Source organism: Protopterus annectens, chromosome 6.part0, assembly GCF_019279795.1.
Source record: "Protopterus annectens isolate FY-2018-M chromosome 6.part0, PAN1.0, whole genome shotgun sequence".
In the NCBI taxonomy this organism is placed as follows: domain Eukaryota; kingdom Metazoa; phylum Chordata; order Ceratodontiformes; family Protopteridae; genus Protopterus; species Protopterus annectens.
The window spans coordinates 1984704604-1984722158 of record NC_056737.1 but is presented as its reverse complement, the minus strand read 5'-3'; the positions used below and the strand labels follow the sequence as shown (position 1 = coordinate 1984722158).

Below are 17555 nucleotides of genomic sequence, written 5' to 3'. Positions count from 1 at the left end.
ATCAAGGTAGGTTGTATGAACCACCTTGCCTTCATCCACAGCTCTGGTGACTGACTTAAAGAAGTCGACCAAGTTGAGCAGGCATGATCTACCCTTCACAAAACCAAACTGTGTGGGATCCAGAGTTTGGAGATTCCCTATGTCCTTGTTTATTAGGTCCATGATGATGCGTTCCATAGCTTTGCATATCAGACTCATCAGGCTAATGGGGCGATAGTTCCCAGGGTCTGTAGTCACTCCTGCTTTGTGGAGAGGGATGACTGTAGCAGTGTGCCATTTGGTAGGGACAAAGCCTGAGGTGAGGCTGTAATTGAACAGGACACACAGGTGAGGTGCTAGTTCACTCTTTAGTTCATGTAGAACACAGCTAGGGATATTGTCAGGTCCCAAAGAAGTTGTATTCTTGGCCTTGGACAGTGCTGCTTTAACCTGTGCAGCAGTAATACTGGGTGCCTGGCAATCTACTGATATCATGATTGGTCCTTGGGGGGGTAAAGTTGGCACTGAATCTGTCGGCCAGTATACTGGCAATATCTATTGGCTCGGTATAGGAGGTACCATTGTGTGGTATCTCACAGCAAATCTGGTTATTGCCATGGAGATTCTTTACATAACTATAGAAGGTCTTGTGGTTGTCTTTATTATCTGCTGCAATTCTGTTTTCATAGCTACCTTTAGAGGATTTGATGAGGGATCTCAACTTTTTGTTGAGGCTGATAAGGGAGTTTTTCCAATCTTGGGACTTCACCTTATTCTGCATCAGTTTCCTCCTTCTGTTGTAGAGTTTGTTTATGGCATGGGGCCACCAGATTGGCTTCCTTTTTTTGGAGGAGAGCAACTTGGTTCTATTGGGTATGGTGAGATCCATGCATTTGTGTACGTGTTCGTACAGTGCATTGGTGTATGATTCAGCGGTCATGCAACTATTCTCCATTTGCATGGGTGCAGTGAAGTTAGCCACCTCTGTTTTTAGGAGCCCAAAGTTAGCTTTGGAGAAGTTTTTCATGGTGGTTACCTTTGCGACGGAGGGGGGTGGATTTCCAAGGTGATCAGTTTGTGGTCGGATAAAACCAGGGAGCAGCTGACTATTGGTGTAGAACAACAGTCACCCATGTTAGTAATGACCAGGTCAAAGATGTTGCTACCTCTAGTGGGGGTAAGAACGAGCTGGTCCAGGGCATTGGAATTAATGAACTCCAGGAAACGTTGGGCAAGTGTATTGGTACATGAGTAGCTTTCCCAGTTAATGGAGGGGTAGTTGAAGTCGTCTAGTAAGAAAGGGTTAGGTTTGACCCCAATATTCCCCAGGGTGCTTAGGAATGTGGAGTGTGAGTCCTGGGACATGGTTGGGGACCTATAGCAGGCTACAACCTGAATCTCTGTCTTACCCAATATTAGCTGCACCTGAAGTATCTCTGATGAGTTATGTTGGGCTACCAGTCTGGAGGTGTCCGCATCCTTTATGAATATGGAAACATCACTGCCTTTGGAGCTTCGGTCCAAGTTCTGGGTCCGAAAGGTGTGGAATGAGTTATAGCCTTGTAGTGCAGGAGTGCTTTCTGCTACCTTGAACCAGGTCTCTGCTACAGCACAAATGTCGATGTTGTCCATTTTAATGAGTGCTTTAAGCAACTGCATTTTGAAATTTAGACTTCTAATGTTGACCAGCATGACTCTCAGATTGCATTTGTTTGTAGCTGTTACGGTGGTAATTTGGTCTTTGTAAACCCACCTAAAAAGGCACTATAGGGGTGGCAAGAGCCTTGTCCAGTATCTGGAAGCCCAGGGGTGACAGATGCAGGCCATCTCTGGCAAAGCATCGAGGTCTGTCAGTCATGTCATCCCAGGCAGACAGATACTGGATCCCCTCAGAATGACACCAGAAACTTAACCAGTTGTTGAAATCAATCATTTTCTGCTTGTACTGTGGTATCATTCTGGGTGATGGTAGGATGCTGCTCAGAGTTAGGGTCATACCTGCCTGGGTTATATAATCCGAGAGCTCCTCCATGTCTCTTTTTATGTAGTCCAGGGAGGTATGTCTCATGTCATTCACACCCACATGTACAATGACAGAGTCATATTTGTACCTGTTGTTGAGGGGCTTGAGTGCGTGCATTATGTGGTGGATCCTGGCACCTGACATGCAGCTGACTGTTAATTTCTCCTTATTCAACCTAGTGAGTGGGACATCAGAGTGCGTCACTATCAAGTCACCTATGACTTGTGTGTTGGGCATGCTGTTTTGCCTTAGGGGCTTTGGTTGAGTGACACACTGTTTAGGAGAGTTATTTGTCTCATGATTAGTGTTGTGTTATGGTGGTCGACTGCATTTCTGCCTTGGAGGTCTCTGCTGCTTGGGTAGATTTTTATTGAAAGCCTCCACAAAGGTGGGTGTGTGGTTTGTGTTTGTATGTGAAGGCAGTGCTGGTGTGTGTTCTGGAGGGCTATGTGTTCCATGTGATGTGGTACAAGTGTTGACCTTCTCCTCTTGACCAGCTATTCTGGTCTTGGCTGGAGAGTCCGTAGCTTCCATTTGGATATATAAGTGCATCTCTCGCAAGTCTGAGTGTTGAGAGGTAAGAGGAGAGGGTTGTCGGTCTACATGACACAGTTACTACATTGCCTCAGGATGCCCAAGTTCACCAGGTTAATAGGAGAAAGCACAGGGAACTGACCTTTAGACATGCCTGGAGGAGTGGGCATTGATAATAAGTACTGGATCTGTTTCCTTTTAGAACATTTAGTACTGGTAGCACTTTTGTGTGCTACAATAATTGCTACAATAAGTCTGGTAAAGTGCTAGACTAATAGGCTAGTATAAATGCAGGAGAGGAGAGAACTAGGAGATTTAAGGGAAAAAATGAAGAGCAGACTTTGGCACCACTCAGAAGCTTACAAACATTCCTGGAGACAGCAAGTCTGTATCTGAACTGGACTAGTTACAGGAAAGGTGGGGAAACAAGCGCAAACGTGGGTTTTTAAACCAGAAAGTTGAGAGAGATGGAAAAACTGCCCAAACAGTTAGTAAACTACAATGTCTGGGCCAAAAAACACTCCTCTTGTGGTAGATAGGCTGCCTAGTGCTACCACTCCCACTGATAAGCTAGAAGGCTTCCCTCCAACATAGAAATGCATGGGGGGGGGGCTTAGAAGCTTACAAACAGTTCTGGATACAGCAAATCTGTATCTGGACTAGACTAGTTACAGGAAAGGGGGGAAACAAGCACAAATGTGGACTTTTAAACCAGAAGGTTGAAAGAGATGGAAAAAAACTGCACAAACGGCCAATAAACCACAATTGTTGAGCCAGAAACAACTCCTCTTGTGGTAGATAGGCTACCTAGTGCTTACCACTCCCACTGATAAGCTAGAAGGCTTCCCTCCAACACAGAAAGACTTGGGAGGCTCAGAAGTTTACAAACAGTCCTGAATACAGCAAAATTGTATCTGGACTAGACTAGTTACAGGAAAGGGGGAAACAAGTGCAAATGTAGGATTTTAAATCAGAAAGTTGAGAGAGATGGAAAAACTGCCCAAATAGCCAATAACTACAATTTCTGGGCCAGAAACCACTCCTTGTGTGGTAGATAGGCTACTTAGTGCTTATCACTCCCACTGATAAGCTAGAAGGCTTTCCTCCAACACAGAAAGGCTTGGGGGGCTCAGAAGCTTATAAACAGTCCTGGATACAGCAAATCTGTATCTGGACTAGACTAGTTACAGGAAAGGGGGGAAACAAGCACAAATGTGGGCTTTTAAACCAGAAGGTTAAAAGAGATGGAAAAAAACTGCCCAAATGGCCAATAAACCACAATTTCCTGGCAGGAAACCAATCCCCTTGTGGTAGATAGGCTACCTAGTGCTTACCATTCCCACTAATAGGCTAGAAGGCTTCCCTCCAACCCAGAAAGGCTTGGGGGAGCTCAGATGTTTACAAACAGTCCTGGATACAGCAAATATGTATCTGGACTAGACTAGTTACAGGAAAGGGGGGAAACAAGTGCAAATGCAGGTTTTTAAATCAGAAAGTTGAGAGAGATGGAAAAACTGCCCAAACAGCCAATAACTACAATTTCTGGGCCAGAAACCACTCCTTAGGTGGTAGATAGGCTATCTAGTGCCTACCACTCCCACTGATAAGCTAGAAGGCTTCCCTCCAATACAGAAAGGCTTGGGGGGCACAGAAGCTTACAAACAGACCTGGATACAGCAAATCTGTATCTTAACTAGACTAGTTTCAGGAAAGGCAGGAGACAAGCTTAGAATTTTTTTAGTAAAGTGGGAAAGGAGAAAGCAGGAACAGTAGATAATTCAAGGTTAAGAACCTAAGTGGGTTGGCCTTCTCAAATGTTCTCTCTGTATTAGGTTGAATGAGCTAATGACACTAGACTGGGAGGAGTGTCCCAGACCAAATTTACAGTATGGGCAGGCAACTGCAAAGCCACCAAGTATAAGAACAAAACAGCAATACGGAGAGCGGGTGGGAAACTATTACAGCTACTAGTTATAGCCACAGATAAAGCTCTAGCCACAGATAAAGGAGCGAGGAGACTCTAGAGAATGCTTTTAACTGCAGACAAATCAGTTATATGATACCTGACTAGAACACAGAAACCTCAAAAAATGCACAGAAAAGCACAGATAGAGCACTCACAAACAGAAAATACAACTCTCAGTATGAAAAAGCAGTTTACAGTTATGTCATTCAGTAGAAATGCAATTAGAGTGATGAAACAGTATCTAGCAATGGAAAATACAGTTAAAAAATGTATTTATTTTTTTGCACAGAACACCGATTTCTTTCCCTGGGAAAGAAATTGATGTTTCGTCAGTTCGCTCTTCTGAGATTTCGAACATTTCAGTTTGATTAAATTGCATTCAGCATTTTCAGCATTCGATATGCTGATATAGACCTGAAATAACTTATTCTGCTCTTAGAATCTTAAGGAATTTCTGCTTAGTCCCAGTGATGAATCACCATTCCACAGCCTGGTAAATACAAGCACAGCCCCTTGGAGACACAGGGTTTATATGCCAGAAAGGATGTTAACATTTATGAGCTTGAATTACTACTCAGTCCTACTAGCCCCTGCTGCTACACCAATCATTTATGTTAGAGAAGGTCAGGAAACCCTGTTACTCTTAATAATAATAATGAAGACAACACACTCAGCAGAAGATGGCTGCCAGAAATACAGGAAACTCAACAAACAAAACTACCAGGCCTGGACAACAGCAGACCTCTATCAAGATTATGCTACCTGAGTAGAACACAGAAACCTCACAATAAATGCACAGAAAAGCACAGAAAGAGCACTCACAAACAGAAAATACACGTCTCAGTATGAAAAGGCAGTTTATAGTTTAGTAATTCAGTAAAAATGCAATTATGGTAATGCACACTATTACAGCTACTAGCTCTAGCCACAGATAAAGCTCTAACCACAGATAAAGGAGACTCTAGAGAATGCTTTTAACTGCAAACAAATTAGTTATATGATATCTGACTAGAACACAAAAACCTCAAAAAATGCACAGAAAAGCACAGATAGATCACTCACAAAGAGAAAATACAATTCTCAGTATGAAAAAGCAGTTTACAGTTAAGTAATTCAGTAGAAATGCAATTAGAGTGATGGAACGGTATCTAGCAATGAAATATACAGTTAAACAGTATAAAAACAGTACATAAATGCAGTGAAACAGTAAAAAAAGCTTTATAATAGTGCAAAATGTAGTAGATTAGCTGTATAGCACAATTATAAGCATTAAAGAAGTGCAATTCAATGAAATAAGTGTAAGAAATAACTTATTCTGCTCTTGGAATCTTAACAAATTTCTCCTTAGTCCCAGTGATGAATCACCATTCCACAGCCTGATAAATACAAGCAGAGCCCCTTGGAGACACATAGTTTATATACCAGAAAGGATGGAAGAATCTATGAGCTCTAATTACTACTCAGTCCTTCTAGCCCCTGCTGTTACACCAATCACTCATGCTAGAGAAGTTCAGGAAACCCTGCTACTCTCAGTAATAATGAAGACAACACACTCAGCAGAAGATGGCTGCCAGAAACACAGGAAACTCAACAAACAAAACTACCAGGCCTGGACAACAGTAGGCCTCTATCAAGATTATGCTGCCTGAGTAGAACACAGAAACCTCACAATAAATGCACAGAAAGAGCACTCACAAACAGAAAATACAAGTCTCAGTATGAAAAAGCAGTTTACAGTTTAGTAATTCAGTAAAAATGCAATTATAGTAATACACACTATTACAGCTACTAGTTCTAGCCACAGATAAAGCTCTAGCTGCAGACAAAGGAGCAAGGATACTCTAGAGAATGCTTTTAACCGCAAACAAATCAGTTATATATCTGACTAGAACACAGAAACTTCAAAAATGCACAGAAAAGTACAGATAGAGCACTCTCAAACAGAAAATACAACTCTCAGTATGAAAAAGCAGTTTACAGTTAACTAATTCAGTAGAAATGCAATTAGAGTGATGAAACAGTATCTAGCAATGAAAAATACAGTTAACCATTCCACAGCCTGGTAAATGCATCAGAAGGCTGGGGGATCTAGTCCCACCTCAGGAGCTGACATTGCAGTACATCCTTATGGGATGGTGCACTCCTGAGTGTGCTGTTCTTTAGATGACATGTTAAACCAATGACCCATTGGCCTGAATTGGTGGTAACTTAGGTGAATGTAAAAGATCCCATAGAAATTTCAAATAAAAAAAACAATAGAGTGGGAGATCTTCCCTGGTGTACTGGCCAAATTCCCCCTATTTAGCATGAATATCACTTTGGTTCCCTACTGGAAAGAGACCACTGTCCTAATGGGGCTAAGCCAATCAACAAAGCATAAATAAATATATATATAGATAGATAAAATAAACATTGGTAATATATGTTGCTGTGATCTGCAATCACTGAGCTAGATATGGTCCATGGTGGTGACTGAGCAGAACTATATGAGTGTGCATGTGCACCCTGAAGTGGGTCCCATGTTGGGAGCCATCATATGTACAGCATCCATCACCAGCATGACAGACACTTATGGAGGTGGTGCTCCATCTGCCCAAAGAGTATAGTGACTTTGTAGAATTATGGGAGTGAGACCATGCAGCCCGGTGAGGTGTTCTGTGGGTGGATCCTATAAAAGATCATTGGGACATACATGAGACTGGCCAGTGTCAGATGTGGCGAGCTATGTGGTCACAGCTGACAGTGATGCTCTCTCAGGGATTGTTCTTGTCATCTGGGTATGCCCAGATTGTGACTGGCCCCTGCACATGACATGTTGACATTACGTACATGCTCTCCTTTTGTGCTGGACCCCCTATCAGATAAACCTGTAAAAGCACAAAAACAATATACTTCTGATAGCACTGTAATAAATGGATCCTCCCAGTAGGCATACTGTTGTATGACAAAATCTGAAAATACTATATAGATGCCTATGTATAGGGAGCTGCAGATGCAGACTAGAGATGCCTGGAGGACAGATATGCAAAAGCCACTTGCTGAATAAGTCTTGCCTCACATGCAGTGCACTGTACCATATGGCAATGTCATGGCTAATACTAGCCGGGTGCTTACCCTACACACAGTCTTGCAGTAACCAGCCAAGTTCCCACCTCTAGGCTAAGGCCAGATGAATGAGTCCACTACCCTTCCTCAGACAGGGACACCCAGAATAACTCCACCTCTGTGGCCTTCTTTTGTATTGGTAATCCACTTCCAGGAGTATGTGTCACTGTTGATACACTATGCCTTGTTTTTGACATGTAATATTATATCAGTTACTCCTATTTGAACTTGATGTAGACTACTATTATGGGTACCAAAACACTGATGTCCTGCCCCACTGCCTCCCACATCTGCTGTTAAAATTGCTTGCCCATGTTACCTTTGGCCAGGATGCATGTGTCATGTATATAGAGGGTCTGCAGTACAATTTACATACTCTAGTTAACAAACTTTTCCAGTCATTGCCTCTCTTGTGGCCCCATGACAAGTAATGCACACTTGTGGGTTATACATGTCAGTCAGTGTGTGCAGGATTGATTGTGGATGTGCTGCCTTCAACCCCACCAGGTAGCCACTCATCTATACTCTGTTGTGCTATGACTATTCATCACCTTTGCCATATGTGTTGCAGTTACAGGCTTCTTAAGAGGACACACCTTTCTGCATCAGTGTACTGAATCCCTGCAATACACTGCTCACCCCGCCCCCCTCCCCACACAATTCACTCCCATGCCTTGCCCGATGTATGGGGCCATAATTTCCTGTAGCACATCCTGTCATCTGTGCACATTGACACTGGTGTGCCCCCCATCCACAGCTTTACATGACATTGTAATGCCATCATGGTGTGATCCAACACATATACAGCAGTCCCATTATTTCCCTGTTGCTGCCATCAGTCATGGATGTCCAGTACAGTGCAGGTCCCATTACCAGATTTCTGTCTTTCCTCAATATGAGTATTTCAAAAATCTAGTGTCCAAATGCAGTCAAGTTCTGATTCCACAGTTTCTTGAAATAATGCAGTATCTGACAAAACAGCAGTGTGGCTTTTTAGCATGTTTTTCATTCCTCACAGCAAAGAGGTTATGCTAATGATGGAATTTATTGAAGATGTCTCTTAATTACAACTGCAGTTCACTGTACCATGTACTATGCCCCTCCTTGACCTGATTCTGTGTACTATATGCTCATACAGTGTGCCTGTGAAGCCCATAGCACTCCAGAGTCTGCTCTAAATAACCATTTTGTAGCACGTGTTTGCTGCACTTTGATCCACGGGACATGATATCTGAATATGTATCCATGCACATTGGGTTGCCAGTTTGCTCCTTGAGCAGATCTGTCTAAATAACTATGTCTGCTTTGGATGCTAGTAATAGCAGAGCTCTAGCATTGTGCTTATGGAAGAGCAAGATTTTCTTGCTCTTACCTCATAAGGACTTCCAGGAGCAGCTTCTGGACCAATATGATGGCCCTTTGTGCAAGGTTGAAACCTGACACAAACTAGACAGGATGACATCACAAAAGTGACCTGCAATGGTGTCGCCCTGACCTACCTAGGCAGTGATATGCAAAGGTTGGAGACAGAGTTTTACTATAAGCATATTTTCCACATTTTTTCTTGACTTTTGCATGATTAACACTAAACTATGTTCACTGGAAGAGCAGAGGGAAAACATGGAAGGTCACCTCAGTATACATGAACACATCTCCAACAGCAGGGTGCATATACGTGTGTAGTAATGAGTTTTCTTTTTGTCTTCTCTTCCTTCTGAAGATGCAGTTGTAGAGGTAGCAGGGGAGTGATAGGAGTAACCTCAACCTGTGTTGGTTGGTGCTTCTAGTGGTAGAACACTAATTGGTGCCAGGCCAACCTCAGACCAGGGTAATGGCGGTAACCCTCCTAAAAGTGAACTGAAAGAGTCACTGAGTGCATCTTTGGCCATTACTCATGAGGTGAGCAGTGGCTTCTTTTTTTATAGTGGCCTCAAAGGATCCCCTCTGTTCACCTGCCATATGCTGTGTAGGCTGGAGATGTCTATGGTGTTCTGTCAGCTGGACACTGTCTCACAACCATAGACCCCCTCTGCATGGTTGGTTGAGTCACATGACTTGCATACCCCATCCATCAGGCTGAACAGGCATGGCATGTAGCTGATGTTAATCATGAAACTGACTGATATCTGTGTGGGCTGGCCTCTGGATTAATGTGACATCTACTATGTAACCTATTCCCCAGGGTTACTCTACTATGTATCTCACTCCCGATGCCTTTTCTGTCATCCAGTCCTCCTCATCGCCAAGTGCCCACTTTCAGTTAGTACAGGTCCAGCCACTGTGGTCTCCACCTTTTGTGTCAATACCATCCCTATGTGGATATGTCTGCATTTTATGCTAATTCATGTGCTCTCTTGTAGCTTTCCCTCTATCCCTACCCAGCCATTCTTCGCTACCTTCCTAAGCTACCCTACTTTTCCTATATAAAAATATGTCTCTCTTACCACTTTCAGTTTTTCTGTATGGTTGCCTTTGTGTTTTCCTTTGCTTGCTATTCCCCTTTCCACCCTGTTTATATGATAAGCTGGGTTGGGACTTTATTGTAATAACCCTCCTTGGCCTGTCTGCAGCAAAGAGGCACGAAGTTCAGTGTGTGAGTGTGCAAAGTCTTGTGACCATTCAGGCTCGCTTTCTGTGATATCGACCATTACAGACCCATGTATGTTGGTAGCATGACTCCTCCTTTCAGCCTGTCTAACACTTGCCCCTGGAATGTGATCCTCACTAATTTCCTGTACATTCCATTTCACTGACTACTGATGATGATTCCTACATAAGCAGCTATGGACCACATCCCACAACTGGATCCTTGAAATTTAGAACTGCACAGTTACCAAGTGCTCCTGTGTGACTTGCAGTGATAGATATAGATGGCAGTTAAACAGAAAGGGCATATTCCCCAACCTCAGTAATATAGTGATCTCATACATCTGTCACCTATCTGTTTAATCAATCAAATTGTATTGACTAAACAGATAATGACTTTACCTACAGTCTACGTAATTAGTGGTTCCTGTCTGTGTGTGTGTGTGTGTGTGTGTGTGTGTGTGTGTGTGTGTGTGTGTATTTATATACACACACATATATATATATATATATATATATATATATATATATATATGTGTGTGTGTGTGTGTGTGTGTGTATGTACATATATATGCATATACATATGTATATACGCTTATAATAAAAACTAAACAATACTCTTAAAGTATGCCAATTCAATTACTTTGTTCCTCATGCCCTTTAAAAATTAAAATACATTGTATACTCATTTTCTAATTCAATCCAGACAGAATGTATACTGCAGGAATAGCTTTCCCTAATGATTATGTTAAACTATGTGCACTGAATAGATAGCTGGGAACACAAGCACTGAGGTCCCAAATGCTGTTATTATGTAAGTATAGATAAATGATGTACTAAAGGTTCTGCTGCAACAAATGCAGGACAGTTTCATTCATGGAAAAATTCTAAGCATTACAGATAATGGAGGTGTTAGACAGCATTGCATTCATAAATAATACAGACTGTGTTGTGACACTTACTGTGATAAATAATTTTGCTGTTTGATTTCTTTGCTGATTTTTAAATTTTAGACAGCATTACAGCATTTAAGTGTTTGCTGTCTATGTGTCTGTGTCTATTTCTTCTTCCTTTATATGTCATCTTCTGTATATGCCCCTCTCTCTCACACACTCTGCATTCATCTGCATGACAGCAGACGAATGGAAACTATATTACCCTGTTCTCTGAACAGCAAAACTTCTTCTGGGGTAGATTATTCTATTCAAAACCAGTCCACTAACACCAGCAACACAGTCCCAAATTATTGATAATATAGAGAACTGCCCATCCCGCGGTAGTGGTGCTGCGGTAGCGTTGTCGCCTCACAGCAAGACGTTGTCCCATTTCGATTCTCAGCTAGAGCGTCTTCTGTGTGGAGGCATGCATGAATGGGTGTGCCTTCATTGAAGGTTGTGCGTCAGGGCTGGTAACTCGGCACATAAAAATCCACTACCAAACATTAGCGGACCGGAGTTCCGCTGTGGCGACCCCTAACCGGGATAAGCCGAAAGACACACACACATAGAGAACTGCCCATCATCATCATCATTTTCTAAACTAACTGCCCTGGTGAGAGTCATAGTTGAAGCAAAATAAGAAGGGTAGTCAGGACTTACCTATTACCAGTGACAGTTTTCATGCATTCCTATGGATGCCCAAACCACCTCAACTAGTTCTCTCAGTCCAGATAATTAAGGCCTGTATGCTGAAGTCCTCCTGGATTGCCATGTTCCTCACCTTGTCATGGACAGTAAGCCCAGTTAGCCTTCAAAGTAACCTAATTTCTGCTGCTTGCAAAGATGATCTTGCTCTTTTAGCCACTATTGAAAACTCATGACCATAGGTAAGTATGGGGGTTATAGACTAACTGGTAAATCAGGGTCGCCCCATGACACATCTCTGCATTCTGCACCACTGTCTGGTACAATGCCTGAAGTACTGCTTTCTTTGCATTAGTCTGCCTGTTAATGTCCAGATTCCCTATATCCTCATTCATGAACAAGGCCCCTATCAATTTAAACTTCTCTACCTAAGTTAGCTGCTCCCCCTCATACAGATAGAGCAATTTATTGTTTTTCTATTAGTCAATCACTCTAGTACATACTGGAAATCAGAGCCATGTGAGACTAAAGGACATTATCATCTGTCTTCTACAAACAACAAAGATAAGCTCTCATATTCCCTTACTGGATATTCTCCAGCTCTTGGCTGTTCCTTGATGTCCTGTCCATGAAAATTGCCAACAAGAGGGGAGACAAGATATACTTTTTGGGTGATTTCTGCACCAACCTCAAATATATTGCTTAACACTAAAAATGTTGACACAATTAACACTGGTCAAATAAAGGAACCAACTGGCATGCAGCATCTGTCCTTGGACACTGTGCTGTCATAGCTCTTTCCACAAATTTTCTATGGTATTTAAGCTATGTGCCTTCTCCATGTGGTCAAACACATGTAATTAGTACTGGCAAACTCCCATGACCCCTTCAATATCTGTGCATGGGCAAAGAGTTGGGCTAGTGTTACTCATTTTAGAGATGGAAGGTTAAGAACTAAGATGACTCGTATATAAAGCAGACCTGAAATGGATTATGGGGAAGAGAAAGGCTTGAGGAAAAACAAGATCACACTGATATGTCAAGCCCCATTGGTAGTCATTTTGAAGAAAAATATTAAAATTCTATAAGAAGCAGTCAGAGTGATTTTGAGATGTGAAAAATAGCTCAGAAATAGATTTGTTTAGTTCTAAAGTGGAGTTTTCCTTTAAGTTAAAGTGCAAGATATAATCATTACTTTCCTCATAATCACTAAAGCTACGTGGTAGTACTGTCTGATACAATAACCCTACTACTTTCTAAATATTCTGTACAGAGACAAATTCCACTAAATTTATAAAATTAGCAAAAAAATAAAAAAACACCTGTGCTTCTTCATATGATGCCTCTGCAAGGTAAACATGATTTCATTATAGAAACGTTTGCACCACTCATCCTGTTGAGCAAAGATTAAATGTGTAAATTAAACTGTTTATTTCAAGCAAACCACTATCCTCTGATTAGTATACTCCTGGTCCCAGTACAGATAAAGGCACTGTTTGCTATCCTAGGAATCAAACAACCACCTGACAACAGATGCAGACTTACCATAACAATGAGGTAAGCTGTATTAAACACGTAGAATCTGTAAAAGTAATTTTAAAACTTTGAGTCACTGCCATAGATTATTCAGCATCTCCTCTCAGCAGAAGCAGAGAAAAGAAATAAACATGTAATCTTAGAACCATTTCATCAAGGAATCACAGTGTAAACTAAAAGTTTGTGTAATGCACTCATAGTACCAGTTAAGAAACCAAAAATAATCTATGTTTATTTAAGACCGTAGAGCTATAAATTCAGTAGCTATTCCTTTTTCTGTTATTGGCATTTGTGTTTTTGTTGTTTCTATATTCCAATTCACCCTAGCAGCCAGTACCTATTTGCTTTTACTTATAAAAGGACAAAAATAAATCGAAGTTGTGAAAGCCATAGGTTCAATATCTAGGACATCTCATTTCTGCAAAAGCAGATCACATTTTTCCTTCTCATTTTTCAGTTTTCTGCTATTCATCCTGCATCACAAACTATAACCATGAAGTAACTGCATGTTTTCCTTATATTAGTAGGTTATTGTTGTAGACAATGAATGTCTAATTTTGCAGTAGTAGTTTTTTTTTCGTAAAGAGAGACATTCCAGAACTATTACATTGTCAAGAAAAAACACTAGAGCATAATCATTCATCGATTTTTTTTCTTGTTGTTATGAGCATAATACAGTAATATTAGGCGTATTAACACAGCACAGAAATTATGCTCTTACACCTGTGCCAGCAGCTCTCCCACACTGTTTAAAGATCATGTCAAAAGACATGAAACAATTGTTGCTTTTTGCATAAAAAATAATTTGCATGCATCTTTTTGCATGCAAACACTTTTTATGCAAAAAAGGCAGATTTGCATATTTTTTTAAAATAAAATCATTTAAAATTGTTTTTGAATGCAGAAGTCTAAAAGTATACAGCCATATTTAGGGCATTAATATGGATGGGCAGGATGTGCTTATGTCACTTTTGGTGTTCAGCTGTAATTATGCTGGGTTAATGTGGGTAAGGAATTGTATAGTAGTTATGTAACTGCAAAACTGTTAAATTAACAGTTTGGCAATAAATTAATGATTATTTGTTTAGTTTTTTTTTTTGCCAAACTGTTAATATAATAGTTTGGCAATTACATAACTAATACACAATTACTTGCACACGCTAATCCACCATAATCAAAGCTGAACACCAAAAGTGAAGTAAACACCTCCTGCCCATCCATAAATATTAATGTTGTAAATGTGGCTGTATATTCTTAGACTTCTGTGTTTGGGAGCAAACTTTTAAATGTAGATACTTTTTTAAATGCAACAAAATAAACTTTTATTTTTGCACAGAAAAGTGTTCTTATGTATAAAGAAGCACGCAAACATGTTTTTTGTGTGAAAAGGAAAGTTTGTTTCATGCATTTAAACTTGATCTTTAAGGCAATGGCAGCAGCTACCGGGATACTAGATATTACATTTTTATTTACATTTGGACATAAAATCTTTGTTGCAGCATATTCTGTGGACACCTTGCTATTATAAAGAAAATCAATACTTGTTAGCATTTTAACTTTCTAATATAAATTTTAATATTAAATAACCCCTCACAGAATATTATTAGGTGTCCACTTTTAAATCCTGCAGTTTTCATTTTTTAACAAGGGCTGAGAAATGTGTTTTTATACCATGTGCTTTTTCCTAGACTTGACTAGGCCAATATAAAGAGCTTATCTTGTTTGTAGATGGATCCTGTATTCACAGAAAAGATAGGTCACTCATGGCAACATTTTCACTTAGTACTAAAGATCAAATCCTGCTTAGAGGGCAATTAAATGGAAATGTGCCCTCTCAACTTGCAAAACTGATTGCTATTACTGTAGCTTACAAACTAACAAAAGTTAAAACAGTTATTTTCACAAACTTACATGAGTTTGGGACACTGTAGAAGGAAAGAGAATATTTAAAATCATCAGGTTCTGTCATTAAATGTACTGTCCACAAGACTGCTGCTCTTACATTAAAAAAAAAACACTGTGACTAAACATAAGTCTGGGCTTTCAGTTTGCAGCCATTGCAAAATGAAAATGTTCCTGTATCATTACAATGATGTGTTGTCTTTTCAAGAACAGGCTGGAGACACTGAAAAGGTAAGGTGGCTATGTGGTTGCCTCTGCCAATCACAGGACTTTTATGGCGCCATCCAGATGAAGGGTTAGTAGCACCACATTCGTTTTTACCACAACTGATTTCAGTGCATTATTTTCTTTCTCTCAGAAGGCCGCTGTGGTGCAGCAGTTAGCATTGTGCCTCACAGCAAGAGGTTTTCCAGTCTGATTCTCAGCTGGAGTGCCTTCTGTGTGGAGTCTGCATGTCCTCCCCACAGTTGAGTGATGTTTAAAAGACATGCAGGTAGGTGTGTGCATGAATGGGCATGCCTTCTTTGAAGGTTGGGCATCGGGCTAGCACCTCGGCACTGTAAAAATCCACTGCCAATCATTAGCGGACCGGAGTTCCACTGTGGCGACCCCTAACCAGGAAAAGCTGAAAGGCATTACTTTTATTTTCTTTCCCTCAGAAAGAAAAAAAATTTTGCTCATGTGCCAAGTTGCCACACTAACTGATAAGCCTCTTATATTTCTGGATTTATCCAGCATATAATTAATACATGACAGATAAGCATATAATATAATGTTTCACAGACAAACATTACATAAATCACAGAAATATTTTTGTTTTCTGTGAGCTTCCTAAATGTCAGTTGTTTTTGTTATTTGTTAATGATCATAGATATATTTCCTGAGTAGGTTAAAGTCTATCCAAGCAAGAAAAATGCTATTACTGTAGTTCATAGGTTCATAGGTTCATACTAGGCTATCTGCCCTAGGGCATTTATAAGCTTAGCCAGAATGTGTTTGGCTTTCGCCACCCATTTTAAATTTATTTTGCTATGCCTTTTTTCGAGGTTAGTATACTGTGCCTCTGTCTAACAGTGATACCCGGGGTAAACCTACGATCTCCCATTCACTCATCAAGATTCCTCTTGAAGAGAGTCAATGAGGGACTCTGCCTAACCTGGACTGGGATTTTATTCCAGAGTGAAGGGAGCCTCTGGGTTATGAATCTGTCCCACCAGCATGTCCTATTTATTTCAGTGCTGAGGTTCAAGTCTCTCGAGCACGTAGCTCGATGGGATTTGGATTTTCTGAGGTGCAGCATGTCCATTAATTCCGGGTTGGACATGGCTTTATACGTCAGGCACAGATTGCCTCTGAACAGGCGGTATGCCACTGAGTAGAGCTGGAGTTTCTTTAACCGGGCAGCATATGGCATCTGTTTGAGCCCTTTGATCCTCTTGGTGAGGTACTTTTGGGGTCTTTCCAGTTGCTGCAGGTGTCTGGTAAGGTACATCCCAAAAGGGGCATTGTACTCAATTATGGGCCTGATGAGGGATGAGTAAAGAGGCACAGGTAAAGTAGTCAAAACGTTATTCATTCTAAAGTTTGATTTTCTATGTTGCGCCTAGTTAGATATTTGCATCTATTTCATTAGTATAACAGTTGTGAAAAAAAATGAATATGACTGTTCAATGCAGTTTTTGAGATAGAAACCAAAAGTTGTACCAAACCAGTATGAAATACGAAACAGTCCACGGACTTCTTGTGCCAGCAACCAAACAAAAACGTTATCTAAACTTTAATAGTGACAAAACTAATATCTTTATATAAACAGATTGTTTGAAAGTTAACGGTTATAGAGTTTTTAATTATCTGGATTTGAACTTGTTTTGTGGCATGGCAATACTTTTATAAAATATTGGTTTGCTTTATATAAAACCTGTATAGTCATGCTATATAAAATTTATGTGAATGAGCTTAATGAGTTCTTTTAATTTATGTGATGTCATTTCCTTTCTGAGTCATATAAAAGGAGTGTGCAAAAGTTTACATTGTTAATGATTTTCTCTGAAGAAGCCACATTGGTGTGTGGCGAAAACGCTTGTAAAGTAAATAAAATTGCGTTTAGATAACGTTTTTGTTTGGTTGCTGGCACAAGGAGTCCGTGGACTGTTTCGCAGTTTTTGAGATAGTAAAATATTGATGAAACAATTTTCTGTATTGTAAAGCCTTATCTCTGTTCTGCAGTAGATCCACTCCTAAATAGCATCAGCTCAAAAGCAACCTGGCCCCTCCTCTAGATATGACATCATACCTTGTAAATGTATCGGTATTACATCACTTACCTGACAGCTTTCACCTC

The 17555-nt window shown here is 40.5% G+C and overlaps 1 protein-coding gene and 1 long non-coding RNA gene across 2 annotated transcripts in view; one reads left to right on the top strand and one right to left on the bottom strand.

Moving 5' to 3' along the window:
- PJVK (pejvakin) overlaps window positions 1-17555 on the bottom strand; it is a 332562-nt gene that overhangs the window by 213299 nt on the left and 101708 nt on the right. The gene's annotated exons all lie outside the window — the stretch shown is intronic.
- Window positions 1-17555, top strand: part of LOC122805016 — a 269410-nt gene that overhangs the window by 153878 nt on the left and 97977 nt on the right. The gene's annotated exons all lie outside the window — the stretch shown is intronic.